Raw genomic sequence first — 12315 nt, 5'->3', positions numbered from 1 at the left:
GGACCGGGAAATACGGGACCTGGAGTGATGGCGAGGGGGTGAAGAAGAATGATAGGTAGATTTAAAGGACCACTCGATGTTAACCGTTCCACAAGCCCCTTTATTGTATCCTGAGAGCTTGCCGCGGCCTGGCAGATCCGTCGCGGGGTGTGCGCCCTTCCCACGAAGACCCGGACTCCCGAAGACCATCTCGTGCAACCCACTCGTCTCGACACGAACTAGAAATCCTCCCACGTAACAAAGTTCCTGATTGCTAATTGCCCCACAAAGGCGCGTGATGCATGCGCTGTTCTTTACGTACAGACTCGTAACGACGGCGATAGTTCGGCGGTGCGTAACTATGCTTACGCGTCCTATAATGACCGACTCGTGACATAACTCGTAACTCGTAACTCGTACGCCCAATCGCGTGAGCAGCACAGCGAAGGCAGCTCAGCTGCTGCAAAAGCCCGTACAGTGGCTTTGTCGCCGGACCGCGAGCTTGGTAGACACGTCTCGCGATCAGCGCGGAGCGGCGCGCACGTCCGCCGCTGAACGAGTCCTGAGTACTACTGCCCTTCCCCGCCCGCCCGCGGGCCGTCGCGCGCGGGCTGCGGGGGAGGGGAGGAGAAATCGGCCGGCGTGGGAGAGCGCCACCCCTCGCGACGCGGACGAGCACCAGGCCGCGATTACATATTAACACTGCGACACATTTGCGAGAATTACAAGATTATTTACACACTAATAAATACATTACGGTACATTATTTACACAATTATTAAAAAGTCACGGTCACTTGGAAAAAATATATACAACACAGAATCATTTACACTAATAATGGCTCACTGGCATGCTAGGGCGCACGCGGGTGCGTCCCTGGCCGATGCACTACACTGATGATGCACTGGGGAAACAAGGCAGGACTTTGACGAGGCATAACGGCCTGAAGGAGCCGAGGAGACACTTGGGTCGACGTCAGTATTTAATTATTCAAATTGTGACATCAAGTTGGCGACTGTAAATTTACTAACATATTGTCCCACTGCGAATTGTTTTAGAGGGATTTCTCCTAGTCTGACTTGATCATAGTCACTGGCATTTTAATTAAGGCCAGTGGCCGCGGTGACTGTTAATGAGGTTTGTTGTCTGCTCCGTGCGTGGTGTACTCGCCCGGAGTGGCTACGACGCACTTATTACATGTCGGGTGATTAGTAATTTCGTACTAATGTCTTTTCCTTTAATTGAATTATGGGTTCGAGCCTCCGGGGTTCCGTACCTTTAAGTTTCATTACGTCTATTGGGGTCACGCCCGAGGCGCTCGCCTGACTCCATCCGGCTGGGCGAGGGGCGAGCTCCGAAAACGGGATACGGTACTGGCGGTGCGGAGCACGGGCTTAACGGCCATGGTCGGTACGACGTCAATCTGGTAACCCAGTAGAAGGTTTGGTGGGGTGCTCACTCAAAGCATACCTAACATCTGAGCTGGCCAGTTGTTCTATGAGCCAATTCTATCCCAGTATCAAGTTTTCTTGGAGATCATCTGCTACTAGGCAGAATATTGTCATTTCTCTGTTGTTTTTTTTACATCTTAATGAGGTCTTGCCTTGGAGCATGTGGCAAGTACCTTGTTGTACTAGTTGTGTGTATTGAACTTGGGGTGTCATGATTGCCCTGATCTTTTTGACCCAGCTGGCTTTTATGTAGCTGGTGGTGGCAGCAGATTCTAACAAGGTTTAGATTTGGTCGTTGGCCAGCTGTACTGAAAGGCATGGAATAACTCGTAATTAATCATGTCAGATGTTAGTCAGTTGTACAGGTTCTTCTGTTCCTCCCGGGGTTATCATTGTGACCCGAGATTCTTCCATTTTATTGGGAAAGGGTACAAAGGCGGGATTCTTTTCCCCATATGAGTTTTCATTCTGGGCTTTCTTGTCCTGGAGTTACTACTCTTGGCATCGGACTGGGCAGTCTTCATTAAAGTGTTTCTTGGGTCAGTGCAAGCACTTCGGGATATCCTTGTGAGTGTTTGATTTCTTCTTCTCTCGAGTCGGGGGGCACTTGTTCTGTTGTTATTGGTGCCTCGGGTCTCCTGGTAAACATGTTGAACCACTGTAGCTTGGAGGTGCAGCTCTGATCTGTCTTGTGGAGGCAGGTGACTTAAGAATGGTTATAGTGTGGGCCTTATCAGTTCTAGTCAAGTAGGAAGGAATTCTTTGGCATACTCTGACATGTCCCGGCAACAATGTCCGGTGCTGAAGTGGCTTGAGGTGGGGTGAAACCCAATTGAACATATAATTTGACGTCCCTCGGCCTATGGTCCCTATATTCCTGTCTGCGAAATGTCCTGATTTTCCCATGTAGCTCTCGTAGGTGAGAAAGTGAGTTCAGGCCAACGTGGCCGGGACCGGAAAAATACGGGACATGGAGGGAACATTACGTGGGTAGGAGGAACGGTAGGTAGTACCAAGGCTAATGCGATGATGTCCGTTTTCACGAGCCCCTTTTATTCCGTAAAGAAATCCTGCTACAGCCTGACAGGCACGTCGCGGAATGGGCGTCCTCCCCGCCGCGACCCGGACTCCCGGAAATAAGTCTTGGCCTCAAGATGCGACCCGAAACGACAGAGAGGGTAACTCCGTAGTGAATCGTACCGGTTACGAAGTTCAGCAGTGCTACAAAGCACGTACGTGACCCGTTGCGGAAGCGGGGAAAGGTCCAGTAAATACACGCACTGACCGAGAGAGTTCGGTGGTTCGAAGAGCCACATCCACGGCCTATGGCGTATGCAACTAAAGTCCCGAAACGATACGTAATGTCTGAGAAAAGTCAAACGGTACAACAAATACTGATATAGAGCAGCTCGACTGCTGAGGCAGCCCCTTTATGTTTTCACTGACTGCGAACTCAGAGCTAAAAAACGTGTCTCCCGAGCGGAGCGGAGCGCACGTCTGCTCATCTCCGCGTCTGGTTCGCAACTGCCCTCCTCCGCCCACTAGCAAGCCGTGGCCCGTGGGCCGCAGAGGAGGGGAGGGGAAATCGGCCGGCATGGGAGAGGCCCACCTCGCGGTGCGCCAGGCTGCGATTACACGACTAACATAACACTAGAATGAATTAAAGTATTATTACAACGATATAAAAAAGTAATTAGTTAATGAAATGCAAACACAAAGGAATCAATTAATAAGTTACAGTTTAGAGACTAAGTATTTACACAACATTTACATACACTATTTCAGACGTGAGAGTTATTTATAATTGTGGAGGCTCGTGGTTATTTAAAATGTGTATACAAACATAACTATTCACAACACTCCTGACGTCCGCTGACGTATCAGGGCGCACGCGGGTGCGTCCCTGCTCGTAGCACTTCACAGTCGGTGCACTGGGGGGAAACATATCTCCCCTAGGCCCACGTCGGAGGACAGGTACAGCCTCTGCATCTAGGAGGGTACGACGACTGTCGTCAAATTATTATTATTAATTAAAATTTATAATATATACAAAATTGTCCGTCTTTGAGCGGTCCTTATCATAGCCGTTATGTAGCACGCGGGTGCGTCCCTAATACGTCGCACAGCACTGCACTGCACTCCTTTGGTTTGCGGGGAGGGGGGGAACAGGGCGTGCCCCTCTCAGGTACTCGGTCATGGGCAGAAACAGCCTCTAAGCCTAGGAGGGCACGACGACTGTCGTCAAATTGTACTTAACTATGATAAGTCACATCTTTTTTTTACCTGGTCAATTTTTTTTTTATCCAATCGTAGCATACATAACCATGTTTAGCAGTAATCAAGCAATCTGTTGGGCGTAACAATTTGGCGATGATTACTTAGCAAGTGATTTCATTACGTAATAGCATACCATCTTCTGACTATCCATAGCTCTATTGCTTTAGAATTGAAAGACATTTGAAAAGCGAAATAGGTTAAAAAAATTCAATAAACTGTTGATTGATTTTGAGGAAAAAAACAAAAACAAAAACAATACACATATTGTGTTATTCAATGTTTTATAAAATTATGACAAACATGCTAACGAGTTTCTTAGTTTACATGCTTAATATATTTTAGGCTTATTTTTCGGATATTTTTTTCTTTATTTAACGCTGGATGCTTGGTTTCATTAGACTGTGCTTGAAGAAATGTATATTACCCTGGAAATCATCTATGTATTTCTGAAAAGTGTGTACTCCAAGATCAACATTAGGGACCGTGTTCTTCAAGAAAACAAGTTGCTAAAAGTTTCGTATTGCTTATCCATGTCTTTTCCTTGATCCTAATCAGGGCTGCCACTCATGGGTTTTTCCACCCAGATCTGGGTTTTTCCGATGGTGTTTGGTTTTCTGGGTTTTTAAATAATGAATTCCAACAATTCTAGGTTTTTTATAATTTTAATTAGTTTAATACCTAAAACAATAATAAAGGTAGTAGCTACTGTATCTGTTGCAATATCTGTTTGATAAATGCAAACAAGTCTATGTGTTTCACACACAAAAATACATATAAACACAAAACTAGCTTTCAAGAAGCTAAGTCGAATATTAAATTAGACACATTCTTCAAAGAGGCTTGCAGAACACAAAACCAATGCAACAATTAACCTTCAAACCGATCTTGTAGAATCAGACTCTGAATAAAGACTAACGTACATGATGCAGTTTTATAAAAACAATTAACGGTTTAAAGAATGCAGTGATGGTGTTTGTTTTGTCATGTATATATTTGTAGGTTTTTTTATGATATGTGCTGGTCCAAGAATTATTTATACAGCCATTTTGCTGCAGTGTAATTTTCTTGTATTGGTTGTATTTAACCGTTTTCAGTCTTGTAAGGTAATTAATTGTTTTATATTAAAACCAGTTATGTTTATATTTTTGAATTAGTACGCAAACATTTTCAACGATAGCATTTTAGACGCATCTGGGTTTTTTACCCATGTGTCTGGGGTTTTTTTGTAGGTTATCTAGGTTTTTCATGAATATCAGAGTGGCAGCCCTGATCCTAATGGAATGATCGTGATTACATCAATTCTGTGGTACATGGTGCTTGCTGTTTCAATTTAGTTTATCGAAAGGGCCTGGATACAACAAAAATTGTGATGTAACAATGAATAATGATCGTATTATTAGATCCATTAAAAATCGAAAATGAATTTTTTTACTTCCTAACATTGTATTGTAATAGTTTTGTTTATGTGTGTGTTGAGTCGAAATTTCACCTGCAATTGGGCTTCCACCCAATGGCAAGGAGTCCTCCCACTACTTCAACCTCCCCCCCCCCCCAACTCTTTTTTAAATCATTCTCCATAGACCCTTCACACCTCTCACCACCAACCCCTTTTCCTTCATGCCATTCCATTCCTGCCCTGTCCTCACCAGGAATTAATGTCTCCCTCTTTCTGTTCGCCTCCACACCCTCAGTGTTCCACGCATGGTCTCTCCATATGAACCCACCTCTGTACGATCTATCTCCCAGCCTTCCCCCGTCCCCTCCGCTCTGATCACCTTAAACAACCTCACCAGCCTATCCACCTCCCCTGCAGTGTGTCTTCGGTGACCTAGGCATCTCCCCCTCTCTTTGTTTTCTTCTCCACATACCCATGAACCATGACCCATCTCGCTGCCCGTGCTGCAACTTCTCCAACTCTGTCACCTCCGTCACCACAACCACATGTCCAAGATCTTTGACGTACTAAATTAAAACAGCAAGCATGTTGTATTACTGGATCAATCTTACCCGTTCATGCCATCAGTATCAAGGGATAAACTTGGATTCTTGATACGGAACTATTACCAACAAGTTTAATGTAATTTCTATAATTATAAAGGAAAGCCTCTTTACAAAAAAATCCAGAATAATTTTTATTTTCTTCCTGAAATGGTTGTGAATCATTCTCTAAGAGGGTGTTGTGATTCTTTCAGTAGTTTTCCATTTCAATACTTTTCTAAATATTGGGCACAAGGGTGCATCGAAACACAGGCAAACAAAAATTTTAAAATGCCTTTTCTTATGTACTTAACCTGATTCTGGTAATTTTTTCATGCCATGAATACAAGTTTCTGAATTGATTGTTATGGCATGATCGTGTTGTACAAGATGATTGCTTTTTTAATTTAGTATGTTGAATAATTCCGGCCAAAAGAAAAAAATATAATACAAACAAATATGTAAGTCTTGTAGAATCTTTCTGTTGTATTCAACTTACTATCATAATTTATGGTTATGTATATCACAAGCTTTTGTTATGTCCAAAATCTTTGACGTACTGAATGTCGTGTAGGACTTGTGTAGTGGAGAGGTTGGTGGCCCTGCGGGGGTCGGCAAGATGGTATAGGACGTGTGTAGTGGAGAGGTTGGTGGCCCTGCGGGGGTCGGCAAGATGGTATAGGACGTGTGTAGTGGAGAGGTTGGTGGTCCTGCGGGGGTCGGCAAGATGGTATAGGACGTGTGTAGTGGAGAGGTTGGTGGCCGTGCGGGGGTCGGCAAGATGGTATAGGACGTGTGTAGTGGAGAGGTTGGTGGCCGTGCGGGGGTCGGCAAGATGGTATAGGACGTGTGTAGTGGAGAGGTTGGTGGCCCTGCGGGGGTCGGCAAGATGGTATAGGACGTCTGTAGTGGAGAGGTTGGTGGCCCTGCGGGGGTCGGCAAGATGGTATAGGACGTGTGTAGTGGAGAGGTTGGTGGTCCTGCGGGGGTCGGCAAGATGGTATAGGACGTGTGTAGTGGAGAGGTTGGTGGTCCTGCGGGGGTCGGCAAGATGGTATAGGACGTGTGTAGTGGAGAGGTTGGTGGCCCTGCGGGGGTCGGCAAGATGGTATAGGACGTGTGTAGCGGAGAGGTTGGTGGCCCTGCGGGGGTCGGCAAGATGGTATAGGACGTGTGTAGTGGAGAGGTTGGTGGTCCTGCGGGGGTCGGCAAGATGGTATAGGACCTGTGTAGTGGAGAGGTTGGTGGCCCTGCGGGGGTCGGCAAGATGGTATAGGACGTGTGTAGTGGAGAGGTTGGTGGCCCTGCGGGGGTCGGCAAGATGGTATAGGACCTGTGTAGTGGAGAGGTTGGTGGCCCTGCGGGGGTCGGCAAGATGGTATAGGACGTGTGTAGTGGAGAGGTTGGTGGTCCTGCGGGGGTCGGCAAGATGGTATAGGACCTGTGTAGTGGAGAGGTTGGTGGCCCTGCGGGGGTCGGCAAGATGGTATAGGACGTGTGTAGTGGAGAGGTTGGTGGCCCTGCGGGGGTCGGCAAGATGGTATAGGACGTGTGTAGTGGAGAGGTTGGTGGTCCTGCGGGGGTCGGCAAGATGGTATAGGACGTGTGTAGTGGAGAGGTTGGTGGTCATGCGGGGGTTCGGCAAGATGGTATAGGACGTGTGTAGTGGAGAGGTTGGTGGTCCTGCGGGGGTCGGCAAGATGGTATAGGACCTGTGTAGTGGAGAGGTTGGTGGCCCTGCGGGGGTCGGCAAGATGGTATAGGACGTGTGTAGTGGAGAGGTTGGTGGTCCTGCGGGTGTCGGCATGATGGTATAGGACCTGTGTAGTGGAGAGGTTGGTGGCCCTGCGGGGTTCGGCAAGATGGTATAGGACGTGTGTAGTGGAGAGGTTGGTGGCCCTGCGGGGGTCGGCAAGATGGTATAGGACGTGTGTAGTGGAGAGGTTGGTGGTCCTGCGGGGGTCGGCAAGATGGTATAGGACGTGTGTAGTGGAGAGGTTGGTGGTCCTGCGGGGGTCGGCAAGATGGTATAGGACGTGTGTAGTGGAGAGGTTGGTGGTCCTGCGGGGGTCGGCAAGATGGTATAGGACGTGTGTAGTGGAGAGGTTGGTGGCCCTGCGGGGTTCGGCAAGATGGTATAGGACGTGTGTAGTGGAGAGGTTGGTGGTCCTGCGGGGGTCGGCAAGATGGTATAGGACCTGTGTAGTGGAGAGGTTGGTGGCCCTGCGAGGGTCGGCAAGATGGTATAGGACGTGTGTAGTGGAGAGGTTGGTGGCCCTGCGGGGGTCGGCAAGATGGTATAGGACGTGTAGTGGAGAGGTTGGTGGCCCTGCGGGGGTCGGCAAGATGGTATAGGACGTGTGTAGTGGAGAGGTTGGTGGTCCTGCGGGGGTCGGCAAGATGGTATAGGACGTGTGTAGTGGAGAGGTTGGTGGCCCTGCGGGGGTCGGCAAGATGGTATAGGACGTGTGTAGTGGAGAGGTTGGTGGCCCTGCGGGGGTCGGCAAGATGGTATAGGACGTGTGTAGTGGAGAGGTTGGTGGCCCTGCGGGGGTCGGCAAGATGGTATAGGACGTGTGTAGTGGAGAGGTTGGTGGCCCTGCGGGGGTCGGCAAGATGGTATAGGACGTGTGTAGTGGAGAGGTTGGTGGCCCTGCGGGGGTCGGCAAGATGGTATAGGACGTGTGTAGCGGAGAGGTTGGTGGCCCTGCGGGGGTCGGCAAGATGGTATAGGACGTGTGTAGCGGAGAGGTTGGTGGCCCTGCGGGGGTCGGCAAGATGGTATAGGACGTGTGTAGCGGAGAGGTTGGTGGTCCTGCGGGGGTCGGCAAGATGGTATAGGACGTGTGTAGTGGAGAGGTTGGTGGTCCTGCGGGGGTCGGCAAGATGGTATAGGACGTGTGTAGTGGAGAGGTTGGTGGCCCTGCGGGGGTCGGCAAGATGGTATAGGACGTGTGTAGTGGAGAGGTTGGTGGCCCTGCGGGGGTCGGCAAGATGGTATAGGACGTGTAGTGGAGAGGTTGGTGGCCCTGCGGGGGTCGGCAAGATGGTATAGGACGTGTGTAGTGGAGAGGTTTGTGGCCCTCCGAGGGTCGGCTAGTTGGTGTTGTGAAGTCGTTCGGTCGAGTGTGTTGATATCGGGTTCGGGAGTGGAAGGACACAAGGAAGATGTTGGGTCATTCCATGTCAAATCAACACACTTTTAATTAAATTTTTACCTCAACATCTCAGATTTTGATGAAACTTTGCACAGATGTTATCTCCATACAGACTAACAAAAATATAAAATTTTAGAATGATATATCCATTCGTTTTGAAAATATTGCTTTGTAAATTTTCGAAAAAACACTCAAAAACGCATGACAGGCATAATTTAAAATTACCATAACTCTTCTGCAAATTAAGTTAGAAAGGTGAGACAGGTGTCATTTTGCAGCATTTGGTATGGCCTTTCATGTGATATGTAACACAATAATGTCTAGAAAAAAAAATAATTTTTAAAATAATTTTTTAAATTTAAATTTAAAATTTTGGAAAAAGTGCATTTTAAAATTTTTTTCAAAAAATTCTATAAATTTTTTTTCAAAAAATTCTATAAAATTTTTTGTACAAATATTAAATTGTCTACAAAGTTTCAAAGTGGAGAGTTAATGGGTTCATAGTAAAATTAATTGGTACCTAATTGTAACCATATTTATACTTTACTTTACCCAATTATGATATTTAACCATTTTTATAATTATAATAAGTTATGTTGAAAGTATAAACACATAAAATTGATTAAAAATCACTAATAACACAATTGTAATTAATTCTAGTGCTACACTTTGCTTGTCTCTGATACAGGATTTCAAAGATTAGTTCAGACAAGCATCCAGCTACTGGGGATTCCCCTCAATTTGCTTTGGGATTTCCCTAGCCTTGGGATTTCCCTAGCTTTGGGATTCCCCTTACTTTGGTATTCTCCTTGCATTGCCTTGGGATTCCCTTAGCTCTGTGATACCCTTGCTTTGCCCTGGGATTCCCCCCTAGCTCTTTCAGAGTACTGTACAGTAGTGGTTTAAGCTAGTTTATGCTAGGAGTCTGTATTGTTCTGATGTAGTATCAAAGTTGTTAGTACAAGTATCAGTGCTGCGCCTATATAAAAAGTGACCATTTGACATAGGCGTGCGCACGGTAGGTGCCACAGGTGCCTTGGCACCACCATTAGGGTTAACGTTATTTTGCTTTTTACAAGCAGAAATAATACATCCTTACAAAAAACCGTATTATTTCCAAAAAAATATGTTTTCCAATCGTGTCAAGTTACAGATATGTGCTCATAACACTATCAGTAAATCTATTATCAATCGAACCAACTATACACACGGAAACAAGCCAGGTGCAATTACTTGTGTTGTACACGCGGGCCGAAATGTGTAACTTACTGGATGTTCATATCTCTACAGTTCGTAAAAGAAAAGTCTCAGTTATCTTAGAAGGCATTGTCAGTTCGTGCTTTTCTACTGCCTTTTACGCAGAAACCAAAAGCTGGAAAAAACTGATGATTCCATTTGTGGAGCAAAAACTGGTTGCTTGTGCAAACACAAACGCTATCATTGACTTATTTAAAAACATTGTTCCGTTTCATCGACGAATGGCCCTTTAGTAATACAGAGTATTATGTTCAGCAGATTTCCCTAAGGTTTTTTATTTTTAGTTCTGGACTTGTAAACTTGTTTTCAAAAGAAATTTTGAACAATATTGTACCAAACATATACTACTACTTAACATACATTATACTAATCGGATAGGCTTACTCGATGACTTATATGCAGTCGCCGACAAAACATTTTTTTTGTATTCCAAAAGTTAAAACTTTCGCCCACTCTTATTTGTGTATTTTTATTATTTTAATATTTTACATATTTGAGTTATGTTACGAAAACTCCATTGATTTGTTGATTTTAAAACTTAACATTTGAGAATGTTTTTTCTAGCATTTATTTGGTGTCTTCAGAAAACATGTAAGTACGGTTTTTCAAAGCCACCAGCATGAATTCCGTGCAAACAATTTGTGCAATTTACTTAATGGCTCAAGAAAGCTTAAAACTGTAAATATTTTACTAGTTTTCCTGGAGATTATAACGTACAAAACCATAATTTGTCATAAACAATGTTAAAATTTTTAATTTTGTGTATTTAATGTTTTTGTTCGGAAACACCTTAAATAGCACCATTTTGCGCTTTCAAATCCAAATTTTTCCGGGGGAGGACCCCCGGACCCCCCACTTTAGGTTCGGGGTCAGTGAATGATAGGGCTGTTGTGTAATCTGGCACCACCACTACTGGAGTCCTGCGCACGCCTATGCCATTTGATTTATATTATTAGTGGAGTTTATGCATTCTGAATTGAGAATGTTGATATTTATTTTTAAAAAGGTAATGTGATCATCATGATAGTGACTGAAACCCTATGAAAAGGTGGGCAGTTTACATTAAGAAATGGCCCTCAGTGAATCATTTTTGAAGTAACAGTGTTTTAATCCATTAAAAAAAAGCAATCACAACATTAGGGAAAAAAGAAAATTAAGGAATGTTACTAGTTGGATGTGCAGTTTGTTTTCTGGATTGCCAAAGGGAGCAAAAATTTGTCATAGTTGTAGAATAGAAATTACAACATTACAAACTGCGGCTGCTTCTTCTTCTTCTACTCACCAGGATAACAAATCAAGTTCAGATTCTGATATCTGAGATTTCTGCATCCTCAGAGGTGATTGGTTCATTAAATATTTCATTACAAGGGTTAGGAGAATCTCCTATTAATAGGAAAAAATTCAAATCAAAAAGTTATGCAACCAGAAAAATTAAAACAATTGACTCCACAATCAAAAGGAATCTTTTTGAGTTGCCAGATAATTTCTCTGAGGATGATGGTGAAGATTTAGAGGAATCAGTTTTGCAAAACCTCAAAGCCAATTTCTTGAGTTCTACTAGTAGGAGCAAGAAGTTAATGTTATTAACCTGTTTACCACCAAATTGGGGAGTTAGAAAAATAATGCGAGAGTTTGATGCGCCAAACTACATGGTACGACAATCAAAAAAACTCTTGGCTGAAAAAGGAATGTTAGAAAGTCCTAACCCCAAACCAGGCAAACACCTCTCAGAAGATGTAGTTGAAGCTGGCCATTTATTTTATGAATATGAAGTCAGTAGAACAATGCCTGGTGTTAAAGACTGCATAACAGTCACAGAACCTAATAAAAATAAATCAAAAATATCAAAAAGACTTATTTTGTGCAATCTGAAAGAGGGATACACTTTATTCAAGGAGAAATTTCCAAATATTAAAATAGGTTTTTCAAAATTTGTGGAGCTTCGTCCAAAGCATTGTATTTTAGCGGGTTCTAGTGGGACACATGCAGTGTGTGTATGTACAATCCATCAAAATGTCAAATTGATGATTGAAAATGCAAGATTATGTGATTTAACAAATGGAGAATTCAAAACCTACAAACATTGCCTACCAAAAATGGTATGCAATCCACCAACAATAGATTGCAATATTGGACATTGTACATATTGTCCTGGTACTGCAGCAATATGGACCGTCCTTGAGAAGTCATTTGAAGAGCACCTGTTACGAAAGATC

General features: G+C 44.5%; 1 protein-coding gene across 4 annotated transcripts in view; it reads left to right on the top strand.

Annotated features, from left to right (window-relative positions):
- Positions 1-3867: 3867 nt before the first annotated feature.
- The window catches only part of LOC134529761 (leucine-zipper-like transcriptional regulator 1), a 55374-nt gene continuing 46926 nt past the window's right edge, over positions 3868-12315 (top strand). For 2 of the 4 annotated variants that reach the window (XM_063364174.1, XM_063364170.1), the window contains exon 1: positions 3875-4160. The gene's annotated coding sequence lies outside the window, so the exon portion shown is untranslated. Of the gene's footprint in view, positions 4220-12315 lie in introns of all 4 variants that reach the window. The other 2 variants (XM_063364172.1, XM_063364173.1) reach the window with 2 other exon arrangements.

Source organism: Bacillus rossius, chromosome 2 (genome assembly GCF_032445375.1).
Source record: "Bacillus rossius redtenbacheri isolate Brsri chromosome 2, Brsri_v3, whole genome shotgun sequence".
NCBI classification, from domain to species: domain Eukaryota; kingdom Metazoa; phylum Arthropoda; class Insecta; order Phasmatodea; family Bacillidae; genus Bacillus; species Bacillus rossius.
The sequence above is the reverse complement of the archived record's forward strand: the minus strand, read 5'-3'. Positions and strand labels throughout refer to the sequence as shown.